Genomic DNA, 15148 nt, shown 5'->3' on the forward strand with positions numbered 1-15148 from the left:
ATATTCCAGGTGCGGCCTCACCTAGGCCCTGTACAACTGCAGTAAGACCTCCCTGCTCCTATACTCAAATCCCCTAGCTATGAAGGCCAACATACCATTTGCCGCCTTCACCGCCTGCTGTACCTGTATGCTAACTTTCAATGACTGATGAACCATGACACCCAGGTCTTGTTGCAGCTCCCCTTTTCCTAATCTGCTGCCATTCTATCTTTTGCGTTTTTGCCCCCATAGTGGATAACCTCACATTTATCCAGATCATACTGCATCTGCCATGCATTTGCCCATTCACCTAACCTGTCCAAGTCACCCTGCAGCCTCTTAGCTTCCCCCCTCACAGCTCACACCGCCACCCAGTTTAGTGTCATCTGCAAACTTGGAGATATTACACTCAATTCCTTCATCCAAATCATTGATGTATATTGTAAAGAGCTGGGGTCCCAGCACTGAGCCCTGCGGCATTCCACTAGTCACTGCCTGCCATTCTGAAAAGGATCCGTTTATCCCGATTCTCTGCTTCCTGTCTGCCAACAAGTTCTCTATCCACGTCAATATATTACCCCCAATACCATGTGCTTTGATATTGCACACCAATCTCTTGTGTGGGACCTTGTCAAAAGCCTTTTGAAAGTCCAAATACACCACATCCACTGGTTCTCCCTTGTCCACTCTACTAGTTACATCGTCAAAAAATTCCAGAAGATTTGTCAAGCATGAGTTCCCCACCATAAATTCATGCTGACTTGGATCGATCCTGTCACTGCTTTCCAAATGCGCTGCTATTTCATCCTTAATAATTGATTCCAACATTTTCCCCACTACTGATGTCAGGCTAACCGGTCTATAATTTCTCTCTCCCCTTTTTAAAAAGTGGTGTTACATTAGCTACCCTCCAGTCCATAGGAACTGATCCAGAGTCAATAGACTGTTGGAAAATGATCACCAATGCATCCACTATTTCTAGGGCCACTTCCTTAAGTACTCTGGTATGCAGACTATCAAGCCCCGGAGATTTATCGGCCTTCAATCCCATCAATTTCCCTTACGCAATTTCCCGCCTAATAAGGATTATCCTCCTGTTCTTCCTTCTCACTAGACCCTCGGTCCCCGAGTATTTCCAGAAGGTTATTTGTGTCTTCCCTCGTGAAGACAGAACCAAAGTATTTGTTCAATTGGTCTGCCATTTCTTTGTTCCCCATTATAAATTCACCTGAATCTGACTGCAAGGGACCTACGCTTGTCTTCACTAATCTTTTTCTCTTCACATATCTATAGAAGGTTTTGCAGTCAGTTTTTGTGTTCCCGGCAAGCTTCTTCTTGTACTCTATTTTCACCCTCTTAATTAAACCCTTTGTCCTCCTCTGCTGAATTCCAAATTTCTCCCAGTCCTCAGGTTTGTTGCTTTTTCTGGCCAATTTATATCTCTCTTCCTTGGATTTAACACTATCCTTAATTTCCCTTGTTAGCCATGGTTGAGCCACCTTCCCCGTTTTATTTTTACTCCAGACAGGGATGTACAATTGCTGAAGTTCATCCATGTGATCTTTAAATGTTTGCCATTGCCCATCCACCGTCAACCCTTTAAGTATCATTTGCCAGTCTATTCTAGCCAATTCACGCCTCAAACCATCGAAGTTACCTTTCCTTAAGTTCAGGACCCTAGTTTCTGAATTAACTGTGTCACTCTCCATCTTAATAAAGAATTCTATCATGTTATGGTCACTCTTTCCCAAGGGGCCTCGCACAACAAGATTGCTAATTAGTCCTTTCTCATTACACATCACCCAGTCTAGGATGGCCAGCTCCCTAGTTGGTTCCTCGACATATTGGTCTCGAAAACCATCCCTAATACAGTCCAGGAAATCCTCCTCCATCGCATTGCTACCAGTTTGGTTAGCCCAATCAATATGTAGATTAAAGTCACCCATGATAACTGCTGTACCCTTATTGCATGCATACCTAACTTCTTGTTTGATGCTGTCCCCAACCTTACTACTACTGTTTGGTGGTCTGTACACAACTCCCACCAGCATTTTTTGCCTCTTGGTATTCCATAGCTCCACCCATACCGATTCCACATCATCCAAGCTAATGTCCTTTCTTACTATTGCATTAATTTCCTCTTTAACCAGCAAGGCCACCCCACCTCCTTTTCCTTTCTGTCCATCCTCCCTAAATGTTGAATGCCCCTGGATGTTGAGTTCCCAGCCTTGGTCACCCTGGAGTCAAGTCTCTGTGATGCCAATTACATCATGCCCGTTAACTGCTATCTGCGCAGTTAATTCGTCCACCTTATTCCAAATACTCCTCGCATTGAGGCACAGAGCCTTCAGGCTTGTCGTTCTAACACACTTTGCTGCTTTAGAATTTTGCTGTATTGTGGCCCTTTTTGCTTTTTGCCTTAGGTTTCTCTGCCCTCCACTTTTACTTTTCTTCTTTCTTTCTTTTGCTTCTGCCCCCATTCTATTTCCCTCTGTCTCCCTGTATAGGTTCCATCCCCCTGCCATATTAGTTTAACTCCTCCCCAACAACACCAGCAAACACTCCCCCTCGGACATTGGTTCTGGACCTGCATGCCTACCTTCAATGACTGATGTACCATGACACCCTGGTCTCGTTGCACCTCCCCTTTTCCTAATCTGTCACCATTCAGATAATAATCTGCCTTCCTGTTTTTGTCACCAATGTGGATAACCTCATTTATCCACATTATACTGCATCTGCCATGCATTTGCCCATTCACCTAACCTGTCCAAGTCCCCCTGCAGCCTCTTAGCATCCCCCTCGCAGCTCACACTGCCACCCAGCTTAGTGTCATCTGCAAACTTGGAGATATTACATTCAATTCCTTCGTCTTAATCATTAATGTATATTGTAAATAACTGGGGTCCCAGCACTGAATCCTGCAGCACCCCACTAGTCACTGCCTGCCATTTTGAAAAGAACCCGTTTATTCCCACTCTTTACTTCCTGTTTGCCAACCAGTTCTCCATGTCAATACATTACCCCCCAATATCATGTACCTTAATTTTGCACACTAATCTCTTGTATGGGACCTTTGTAAAAAGCCTTTTGAAAGTCCAAATACACCACACCTACTGGTTCTCCCTTATCCACTCTACTAGTTACATCCTCAAAAAATTCTATAAGATTTGTCAAGCATGATTTCCCTTTCATAAATCCATGCTGACTTGGACCGATCCTGTCATTGCTTTCCAAATATGCTGCTATTACATCTTTAATAATTGATTCCAGCATTTTCCCCACCATTGATGTCAGGCTAACCGGTCTATAATTCCCTGTTTTCTCTCTCCCTCTTTTTTTAAAAAGTGGGGTTACATTAACTACCCTCCAATCCATAGGAACTGAACCAGAGTCCATGGAATGTTGGAAAATGACCACCAATGCATCTTCTATTTCTAGGGCCACTTCCTTAAGTACTCTGGGATGCAGACTATCAGGCCCTGGGGATTTATAGGCCTTCAGTCCTTCAATTTCCCTAACACCATTTCCTGACTAATAAGGATTTCCCTCAGTTCCCCCTTCTCGCTAGACCCTCGGTCCCCTAGTATTTTCGGGAGGTTATTTGTTTCTTCCTTAGTGAAGCCAGGACCAAAGTATTTGTTCAATTGGTCTGCCATTTCCTTGTTCCCCATTATGAATTTACCTGATTCTGACTGCAAGGGACATACATTAGTCTTCACTAATCTTTTTCTCTTCACATATCTATAGAAGCTTTTGCAGTCAGTTTTATGTTCTTTGCAAGCTTACACTCGTACTCTATTTTCCCCCTCCTAATTAAACCCTTAGTCCTCCTCTGCTGAATTCTAAATTTCTCCCAGTCCTCAGGTTTGCTGCTTTTTCTGAAAAATTTATATGCCTCTTCCTTGGATTTAACACTTCCCCTAATTTCCCTTGTTAGCCACGGTTGAGCCACTTTCCATTTTTAATTCTTACAGTGATGTACAATTGTTGTAGTTCATCCATATGATATTTAAATGTCTGCCATTGCCTATCCACTATCAACCCTTTCAGTATCATTTTCCAGTCTATCCTAGCCAATTCACATCTCGCACCGTCGAAGTTTCCTTTCTTTAAGTTCAGGATCCTAGTCTCTGAATTAACTGTGTCACTCTCCATCTTAATGAAGAATTCTACCATATTATGGTCACTCTTCCCCAAGACCAGATTGTTAATTAATCCTCTTTCATTACACAAGACCCAGTCTAGGATGGCCTGCTTCCTGTTGGTTCCTCAACATATTGGTCTAGAAAACCATCCCGTATACACTCCAGGATAAACTTGGTACTGTCAACTTGGCTCAGTTGCCACCATCACATGAGTCTGAAGATTATGGGCTAGACTTTCCACTTCAAATCTCCCATCTTTGGCCCATCTATCGCCCAAAACGGACCTCTATCGCGCATTTTGAGCAAAAAGTGGAAACTAGGCCCAAAACATCGCCGGAAAAACAGGTGCCTAAGTTTCCACTTTGATCGTCGAGATGATCGCCCAAATGATCGCCCACACAAGGCCCATCCCAAGTTTCGGCACCTAGCATGCACTTCGCTGGGCCGATGCAAGGCCCAAAAGAGTGCTGAGAAATAGTTGCTTTTACTGGGCTTAAGAGAAGGAAATGGGCACTATGGACGCCATTTTGAACTTCGGAGGAAGGGTGGAGGCTTAGTTGTGAGTTAGTTAGAGAGTTAATTTAAAGATAATTGTACTCAGAATATTGGGACAGGGAATATAAAGAGGTATTATCAAGTTTTTTTTGGTAAATTGCTTTTATATATTGAAGTTATTTTGTAAATAGCTTTTACATAGTGAAGTTATTTACTGATATTGTTGGGGCCTATCAAACTGACTGGTATACAGTGTAGAGAGTGCAGAGTACAGTGATTAGAGAGTATAGAATAGAGAGATTATTAAAATTAGTGAAAGTAATTATTTATAGTGATTTGGGGCCTATTCTTTCCCTGCCTTTAATTGTAACTGCTCACACACTGAAAGGATGAATCGAAGAGGTGGCAGAGTAATGCGTAGACGGAGACGAAGACAGAGGAGGAGACCGTACAGCCAACGAATGTACTAGGAAAAGCAATCTTACCTGAACTTATCTGAAACTGCTTGTCTTAGGAGGCTGTGATTCCGGAAGGAGATCATCGATGAGATATGTCAACTTGTCAAGGATGATCTGCAGCCTTCCAGCACCATCACAACCGCACTGTCCGTTGAGGTGAAGGTTTCTGCTGCCCTAGCCTTCTACGCATCGGGATCTTTTCAGGCTTCAGCTGGCAACATCTGCCATATCTCTCAGCACACTACACACTGCTGCATTCGACAGGTGACTCAAGCCCTTTACGCTCGCAGGATGGACTTCATAAGCTTCCCAATGACCAGGGAGGCACAGACCTAGAGGGCTTTGGGTTTCTCGAGAATAGCAGACTTCCCCAAGGTGCAGGGAGCAATAGACTGCACGCACATTGCCCTGAAAGCATCCTTAACGAATGCAGAGGTGTTTTGTAACAGAAAGGAGTTCCACGCACGACATGTGCAGCTTGTTGTCGGCCACAATCAAACAATTATGACAGTAAATGCTACATTTCCTGGCAGCATCCATGATGCGCACAGCTTACGTGAAAGTGCTATCCCTGACCTGTTTGTCAATCAGCCAGAAGATCACGGTTGGATGCTGGGGGATAAAGGATATGGCCTTGCCAGTTGGCTGATGACCCCTCTGCGTAATCCCATCACTGAAGCACAGAAACGGTATAATGAAAGTCACATAGCGACTCGCAACATTGTTGAAAAGACAATTGGAGTCCTAAAGCAGCATGCTGCATTACCTAGCTATAAAGAGAGGACAAGTAATGCCAGATGGGGCTGCAGGTCCACTTCCAGAAGGAGGGGAGACAGAAGAACCAGCCAACAGGGATGAAGAGGCGGAAGAAGACGCAGGCGAGGACATAGGGGAGCGCAATCAGCCTGGCGATCTAGCACCGGGCCCATCACCCCCCCCTCCCAAAGACCAGTAGCCAGTGGCAGTTACACGGCCGCTAAGCTGTTGTGTCAGCAGCTTATTAATGAACGCTTTGCATGAACTATCATTGTGGATATTCAAATGTTCATTTACAGTTAGGGTTAATCAAAAGTTTCATTTGCATGGGGTTTCCTTGTTATCTTGCCTGCATTGGCCTATCATCGGAATTAATGCTTACTTTAAGTAAAGTTTAAGTAAAGTACTGTTATAATAAAAGAATAAACAAATACGGATGAACAACTGTAAATTTGTTAACTAATGTAACTAAGAGAGAAGGCACAAAATTTGTTGAATTAAAGATTTTTTTTTATTAACAAAGACAACAAACAAATTTTTTAAAAACTGTTTAACAACACCTTCCCTCCTCCCCCCCCAACCCACCCTTCCCTCAAATCCCAATGAACCTTGAACAAAACATTAATGATTTTTTAAAAAGAAAAAGCAATTCAACAATGAAAAACACACCAACCTCCCGACCTGCGGCCCCTCCAGGTCCTGTCCTACCCCGTGTTCTTACTCTTTCCCCCCCCTCCCCCGTTTTGGTCTACGCAGACCGACACAAACGCATTATGCAGTGTGGGACGGCAAGACTTCCTGCTGTGGTGGAGGTGACGGAGTGGAAGCTGAAGCCTGAGGCTCCACTTCCAAGTCAGGAGGAACTATGTCCTTTGTACTCACTTGCGTGCTTGGGGTCTCGCTGCGAGCTGACACGACACCTTGGGGTGCAGCGCCGTGTCCAGCCAGCAACGCATGCCGAAAGGCATTGGTTGCGGCGGTCTGCTGACGAATGGCCTCCAACGTCTCCTGTGCTGTCTGTGTTTACATGGAAGACCAGTTGGAGCAGTTAGTGCTGAACTCGCTCCAGGTTGCTGGAAACTGGCTCCAGTCCGCGGAAAACTGGCTACAGTTTGCGGAGAAACCCGCGAAACCCTGGATAAGGTCGCGACCGATCACGACCATCTCCCTGCACAGGGATATCAAGCTCTCTGTCTGGCCCTCCATGGTAGGCGATTGCTCACCCCGCTGACCGGACCTCCGTGGGGTCGGCGTTCGCAATATTTCGCACCTTGGCGTCACCACCTGCACACCGCTTGGTCCCGGTGCCTCATCCATCTCAATAGAGATGGCCGCAGGTTGTTCCCGCCACCCCACAAAAAGAATATCGTCCTCCTCCTCCACCTCCACCTCCACCTCCACCTCCACCTCCACCTCCACCTCCACAGTTGGCAGCAGTTCCTCCTGCAAGGTATTTGACGGTGCAGGAGTAGTGGATGAGTCCACTGACTCTAACGACACTTGACCTTAAAAAGACGAATGACATTTCTAAACAACTTATTAGGACATTAACGGTGCTCATTATTAGTAAACATACATATCAATACATACCAATTTTTCAATAACCCCTAACATAAGAATATTTTTCAATACCCTATATGCACAAGGGTTCACCAGGGCTGCCATGACCTAATTCGTAAATCAAGAGTACATCAAAAGTATAAATATCATATTGCATTATAATTGCAGAACATTACATGCGTAACTAAGATTTTTTAATATGTATTTAATAATGTTTGACACATTGCACAGTTCCCATTACTCATGAGACTCGAGGGTGGGTTCGGCCACACCACGGGTCGTGACCGAACGGCTATCAGGCCCCACTAAGGCAGCCGCAAGCTCCTCGTACTCGGATAAAATCTGCATCTAAGCAGAGCCGCAGCCCCTCCTCTTCTGCTCGGCGCGATTGATAGATATCTTCTTCTATAAATAATAAGATAACGTTGCATGGCATAAGCTAATGGACTTGGTAATAAACATTTAAGACTGACGAATTTAAATGTTCGATTAGAAATTAGAATTGCATTGCATATGAATAATATTTCATAATATAAAATTCAACTTAGTGTTAGGATACATAAATTAATTCATAATTTAATTAATTAATACGATAACGAAATGACATTCAAGATTCAAATTAAAATTTGCATGCATCATTTAAATATTACATATGTAAAATTTAAAATATAAAATGCAACTTACTCTGGCTGCTGCCAGCAAGCTGTTCTACCTTTTCCTGCACTGGTCAGGTGTACGTACTTCATTCGAGGCCGAGGTTACGACATCGGCAATCTCGGTCCAGATTCTCCTATATGCAGGGGGTGGAGATTTCCCATGCTCACCCCATGTTAAATCATCCCACCTGCCGCTCACTATGTTCACCAACACCTCGTTGGCCTCCTCGTTAAAGGGTTTAGCTCTTTTACGTTCAGTTTCTCCCTCCAGAGTAATATATATTTAAATATATTTATAATATAGATAGTATACAATATATTTTGTATACTATCTAAATTCAAATATTGGTCAAAAAAAATTACTTAAAAGACAAAAAGAATGACTAATTTTCAACAAGATTTCGCTTTTCAATCCAACCACACTCAAACAGCTCCTACTCCCTTCCTTCCTCTCTCTCTCTCTCTCTTTCTCTCTCTGACCTTCCCTGTGCTTCTGAGCATGTGTGATGACCCCTGACCTCTCAAAATGCGGCAAAGAAACTCAACCATAAAAAAAATCCCACACGTGCAGAATAGCGTTGCTAGGGAAGCTTTTTTTTCTTCTTTGATTTCCGTTTTCGGTGGGCAATCGTGAGATCACCGAAAAATCACCGCCCATTTGACATCGCCGGGGTAAGGCCAAGTGGAAAATCGCAAAAAAAAAATGGATCTTGTGCCGCCGATCAGCAAAGCCGAGACGTCCCACATCGCTAGAACATGGCCCATTTTTTGGGCCTTAGCCACCTAGTGGAAAGTCTAGCCCTATGAATTCACCAGGGCAAGGGTGCATATTCTAGACTGGTGCTACAATCTCGTGCTGAGGGAGTGCTTCATTGTTGGAGGTGCCATATTTCAGATGAGACAGTAAATTGAGTTTCCATCTGCCGGTTCAGGTGGACATACAAGGTTCCATGGAGCTTTTTCAAAGAAGAGCAGGGAGTTCTCCTGATGTCACGACAACATTCATTCTTCAACAAACACTACCAAAACAGATCAACTGGGCATACATCTCACTGTTTGTGGGATCTTGCTGTGTTTAAATTGGCAGCTGTGTATGCCTACAGAATAACAATGACCACACTTGAAAACAAATTAATTGGCTCTGAAGTACTGTGATTTGTCGTGAGGATGTAAAACGCACTATATAAGTATGTTCTTTCATTTTGGTCTCTGGTCATAATGGCCTGAATTTTGCATTTATAATAACGGTGAGACTGTCAGCACTCATTGTTCTTGTGGAATAAATTGGACAGCATCTTCCAGCATATGCACATGCGCAGTTGAATGCGGCAATCAGGAAGTTGCTGTCTGAGTTACCCTGCTCCTCCACAGGCTGCACTATAACAGAACCTCGCCGATAGATTCGGCATTGAAATACATGCAGTTGTGTGAAGTTGGGATACTTACCCACTGGTTACATAACATAAGAACATAAGAATTAGGAACAGGAGAAGGCCATCTAGCCCCTCGAGCCTGCTCCGCCATTCAACAAGATCATGGCTGATCTGGCCGTGGACTCGGCTCCACTTACCCGCCCGCTCCCCGTAACCCTTAATTCCCTTATTGGTTAAAAATCTATCTATCTGTGATTTGAATACATTCAATGAGCTAGCCTCAACTGCTTCCTTGGCCAGAGAATTCCACAGATTCACAACCCTCTGGGAGAAGAAATTCCTTCTCAACTCGGTTTTAAATTGGCTCCCCCATATTTTGAGGCTGTGCCCCCCCTAGTTCTAGTCTCCCCGACCAGTGGAAACAACTTCTCTGCCTCTATCTTGTCTATCCCTTTCATTATTTTAAATGTTTCTATAAGATCACCCCATATCCTTCTGAACTCCAATGAGTAAAGACCCAGTCTACTCAATCTATCATCATAAGGTAACCCCCTCATCTCTGGAATCAGCCTAGTGAATCATCTCTGTACCCCCTCCAAAGCTAGTATATCCTTCCTTAAGAAAGGTGACCAAAACTGCACGCAGCACTCCAGGCGCGGCCTCACCAATACCCTATACAGTTGCAGCAGGACCTCCCTGCTTTTGTACTCCATCCCTCTCGCAATGAAGGCCAACATTCCATTTGCCTTCCTGATTACCTGCTGCACCTGCAAACTAACTTTTTGGGATTCATGCACAAGGACCCCCAGGTCCCTCTGCACCGCAGCATGTTGTAATTTCTCCCCATTCAAATAATATTCCCTTTTGCTGTTCTTTTTTCCAAGGTGGATGACCTCACATTTTCCGACATTGTATTCCATCTGCCAAACCTTAGCCCATTCGCTTAACCTATCTAAATCTCTTTGCAGCATCTCTGTGTCCTCTACACAACCCACTTTCCCACTAATCTTTGTGTCATCTGCAAATTTTGTTACACTACACTCTGTCCCCTCTTCCAGGTCATCTATGTATATTGTAAACAGTTGTGGTTGCAACAACGATCCCTGTGGCACACCACTAACCACTGATTTCCAATCCGAAAAGGACCCATTTATCCCAACTCTCTGCTTTCTGTTAGCCAGCCAATTCTCTATCCATGCTAATACATTTCTTCTGACTCCGCGTAACTTTATCTTCTGCAGTAACCTTTTGTGTGGCACCTTATCGAATGCCTTTTGGAAATCTAAATACACCACATCCATCGGTACACCTCTATCCACCATGCTCGTTATATCCTCAAAAAATTCCAGTAAATTAGTTAAACATGATTTCCCCTTCATGAATCCATGTTGCGTTTGCTTGATTGCACTATTCCTATCTAGATGTCCCGCTATTTCTTCCTGAATGATAGCTTCAAGCATTTTCCTCACTACAGATGTTAAACACTAAACATGCCAGAAAAAGTTAGGGTTGATGCATTCAGGAGTAAGTGGTGTGATGATTACTGCTAATGGTGTGATGATTACTGCTAAACAACACCTCTGGCCTTGGAAATGTAATTTTACAAGTGTGGAGTCTCATTCCTTCAGAAGTTAATTAGTGTTGGATATTTTTTTTAAATTAAAGTAAATTTTCTTTTACATTTTCTGTCTGACTCTTTTACTTCTCTCTCTTAATCCCATCTTTCTTTCCCAATCTTTATTTCACTTTCTGTGCATGATTTAAATCTAACTTTTACTTCCTGCTTTAGACACCGCGTGTCTCGGTGATAATTCTTCAATCTGATTGGTTGAAGTGTCCCACTGTTGTTTTTTCTGCTCACAGACGCTGCAGATAGCCTGTAGATCAGATGCTGGATTAGCGCGTCTCCGCTCAAAAGCCTGCAAAAACTCCGTGGGCAGCTGTCAGCGAGGTGAATGGCAATCGCCGTCCCTTTGCTTCTGACTGCAAAGCCATTATCTTCCCTTGATACTAGAAATTGGCCTTTGGTTTCATGCGATACTGAGACAGACACTGGATCATGGCCTCTTTAAGGCCCATTCTTCATTGAGCTCATAGCCAATTTTTAAACTCTTTATTTCCAGATCTATTTGTCAGTTCACGTTCTTGGGAATGCTCAGTTAATTTTTGGGGGTGAATATTAATTCCTTGATTCACTCTGGAATATACAAATATATAGTGTGCCAAGATGCCAATTAGATTCACTGCATGTGACATTGAGAAATGGCTAAGTGCATTGGGCAAAGCAAAAACTGTGGGGCCCTGACAAAATCCTGCCGATAGTGCCAAATACTTGTGCTATGTACCAAGGCTATTTGCTGCACTAGCCAAGCTGTTCCAGTACAGTTATGACACTGGCATCTACCAGACAGTGTGGAAGATTGCCCAAGTGTATGCTATCCACAAAAGTAAAATATGTCTAACCTGGCCAATTACAGTACTATTTTCTTTCTCCCAATCATTGGTGAAATGTTGGAAAGAGTTAGCAATAGTACAGTCAAGCAACACCTATTCACTCCATCATCATCATCATCATCATCATAGGCGGTCCCTCGAAACGAGGATGACTTGCTTCCATGCCAAAAAAGGATGAGTTCACAGGTGTTTCAATGAAGGACCCGAACTACATCCTCAAGGGTGGAAGATGCCTGTGTGTGGATTTTTTTTAGCGTGTGGAGGCCGTTGCACACCAGCCACCACACGGGCTTGACAGAGCTCGGTCTTGGTCCAGTGGCAAGGATTACCCAAGATGACTGGAGACCAGCTCTGCTGCATCGACCTAGTGCGCTCACATATCACAGTGTGGGCTGGCCCGTGCTGCCCCTGGCCCCAAACTCATGCCTCTCCTAGGCCCCGATCACGTCGCTCTACAATCTCTCGCCGCTCCTTCGCCCCGATCTCGCCGCTCCTGCTGTACCTGGCCAAGCTCCAATCACCGACCTGGGCCTTGATGACATCACTCTTCGTTGCATTATCCTCCTGCACCAGCTTGTGCTACTCCCTGGAGTAGTATGCCTCCACGCTGCTGCCGAGGCCTCCACGCTGCTCCTGGCCGCTCGCCGCTCCTTTTATGGCCAGACCTGCCGCTGCCAATTCTCATTTCGGGTTCTACCAGAACCGCTCCACCCTGGATTTCATCACAGTTTTAATCCAGACATGGACACAAAAGCTGCATGTTGAAGGAGAGTTGATAGTAGCTGCTGTCAACACCAAGGCAGCATTCAACTGACTATGGCACTGAGGATGCCAGAAAGACTGACGGCAATGGGAGTCAAGGGGATAAGTTCTCAGTCGTTTAGTCATACTTGACACAAAGGAAGATGGTTGTGGTTGTCGAAGGTCAGTCATCATGGCCTTAGGACTTTGCAGGAGATCCTTGGGGAGGTTACCTAGGCCTAACCGTTTACAGCTGCGTCATCAATTATATCTTCCTTCTGTCTTAAGGTCAGGGATGATCACCCCTGATGATTCTATAGGATTCAGCTTTATTCATAACTCCTCTGATAATTAAGCAGCCTACAATAGGACGTGAATAATATCTCAGCTTGTGCTGACAAGTGGCAGGTAAATTCACACCACCTAAGTGCCAAGTAATGACCGTCGTGAACAAGTGGAAGCCCAATCATCTCCCTTTGACCTTCAATGACAACACCATCATTTAAGTCCTCCCACCATTAATATTTCAGAGGTTACCATTGACCAGAAATTGAACAGGACCAGCCATATAAACACCGTAGCTACAAGAGCATGGTAGAGACTGGGTACTAGGTGATGGGCTCACCTGCTAACCCCATAAAACCCTCTGCAAAGCCCAAGTCAGTAATGTAATGGAATACTCAGCACTCGAGATGGTACCATTCATCTGGCTGGCCCCGCATCCTCCACCTTTTAGAATATTTAACTAATTTTTTAAAAACTGCTGCACGTATCCTGTCCTTTACCAAGTTCCGCTCAGATCACCTCTGTTCTCGCTGACTTAGATTGGCTCCTATGCTCAAATTTACAATTCTTACCATTCTGTTTAGATCCCTCCATGGCCTTCTCACTCCCCATCTCTGCAACTGTCCGGGGCTACAGTGGCCCCCTCAACTGCACCCCACCGCCACCCCCCCCTCCAACTCTCTGATACCGGTCACTTGTGCATCCTCTTTACATTTACATTTATATAGTGCCTTTAACTTAATAAAACGTCCCAAGGCGCTTCACAGCAGCAGCATTTTTTTTAAATCCCAAAATTTGATACTGAGCCATATAAGGAGATATTATAAGAACATAAGAATTAGGAACAGGAGTAGGCCATCTAGCCCCTCGAGCCTGCTCCGCCATTCAAAAAGATCATGGCTGATCCACTTACCCGCCCGCTCCCTATAACCCTTAATTCCCTTATTGGTTAAAAATCTATCTATCTGTGATTTGAATATTAGGGTAGTGCCTGGTCAAAGCAGTAGGTTTTAAGGAACGTCTTAGAGGAGGAAAGAATTGTGGAGAGATTTAGGGAGGGAATTCTAGAGCTCGAGACCTAGGCAACTGAAGGCACGACCACCAGTGGTGCAGCATTTAAAATAGGGGATGTTCAAGAGGCCAGTAAAGATGATTGGCAGAGTCTCATCGCCAAGAGCATGCTGAAGTCAAGCACAGGCAGCGGAAAGAACATGCGGCAAACCAGTCCCAGCCATCCTTTCTCCCAATGACTATCTGCCCCACCTGTGACAGGGACTGTGGTTCTCGAATTGGACTGTTCAGCCACCTAAGGACTCATGTTTAGAGTGGAAGCAAGTCTTCCTCGATTCTGAGGGACTGCCTATGATGATGATGATGCCTATGAGGGGGATTTATAGGGCTTGAGGAGATTACAGAGATGATGCGAAGTGAGGCCATGGAGGGATTTGAAAATAAGGATGAGAATTTTAAAATCGAGGTGTTGCTTAACTAGGAGTCAGTGGGTGAGCAGGTCTTGGTGCGAGTTAGGACACAGGCACCAGAGTTTTGGATGACCTCAAGTTTATGGAGGGTAGGACTAGGGAGGCTGGTCAGGAGTGTGTTGGAATAGTCAAGTCTAGAGGTGATAAAGGCATGGATGAGGGTTACAGCAGCCGATAAGTTGAAATAAGGGTGACGACGGACAATATTACGAAGGTGGAAATGGGCAGTCTTTGTGATAGAACGGATGTGAGATAGGAAGCTCAATTTGTGATCAAATATGACACCAAGGTTGTGAACAGACTTGGTCAGCCTTACACAGTTTCCGGGGAGAGAGAGCAAATCAGTGGAAAGGAAACCGAGTTTGTGGCGTGAACAGAAGCTGCAAACCAAACTGGCGCCATTCTTCCTGATATTTAATTGGAGGAAATTTCTACTCATCCACTGTTGGATGTCGGACAACCAGTCTGATAGTTTGGTGACGGTGGCAGGTTTTGTCATGTATGTAGACCATGTATACTAACTGTATAGTCGCATAAGGTGTGCCACCACAGGGCACTGTGGTGGGAGACCTGAGGGTCACTTGCATAGGTGTGCAGGGTCCAGTATAAAAGACTGCCCACCATGCTTGTGCCTTACTCTGGAGTTACAATAAATGGGACTAAGGTCACAACAGCTCAAGTACAATACTAGACCTCGTGGAGTCATTCATAAGAGTATTAAAGACATAACAGATTTGAGAGAGCTGATAGAGAAGTAGAGCT

General features: G+C 44.5%; 1 protein-coding gene across 7 annotated transcripts in view; it reads left to right on the top strand.

Annotated features, from left to right (window-relative positions):
• LOC139265726 (phosphorylase b kinase regulatory subunit alpha, skeletal muscle isoform-like) overlaps positions 1-15148 on the top strand; it is a 259565-nt gene that overhangs the window by 103716 nt on the left and 140701 nt on the right. The gene's annotated exons all lie outside the window — the stretch shown is intronic.

Source organism: Pristiophorus japonicus, chromosome 6 (genome assembly GCF_044704955.1).
Source record: "Pristiophorus japonicus isolate sPriJap1 chromosome 6, sPriJap1.hap1, whole genome shotgun sequence".
Classification (NCBI taxonomy): domain Eukaryota; kingdom Metazoa; phylum Chordata; class Chondrichthyes; family Pristiophoridae; genus Pristiophorus; species Pristiophorus japonicus.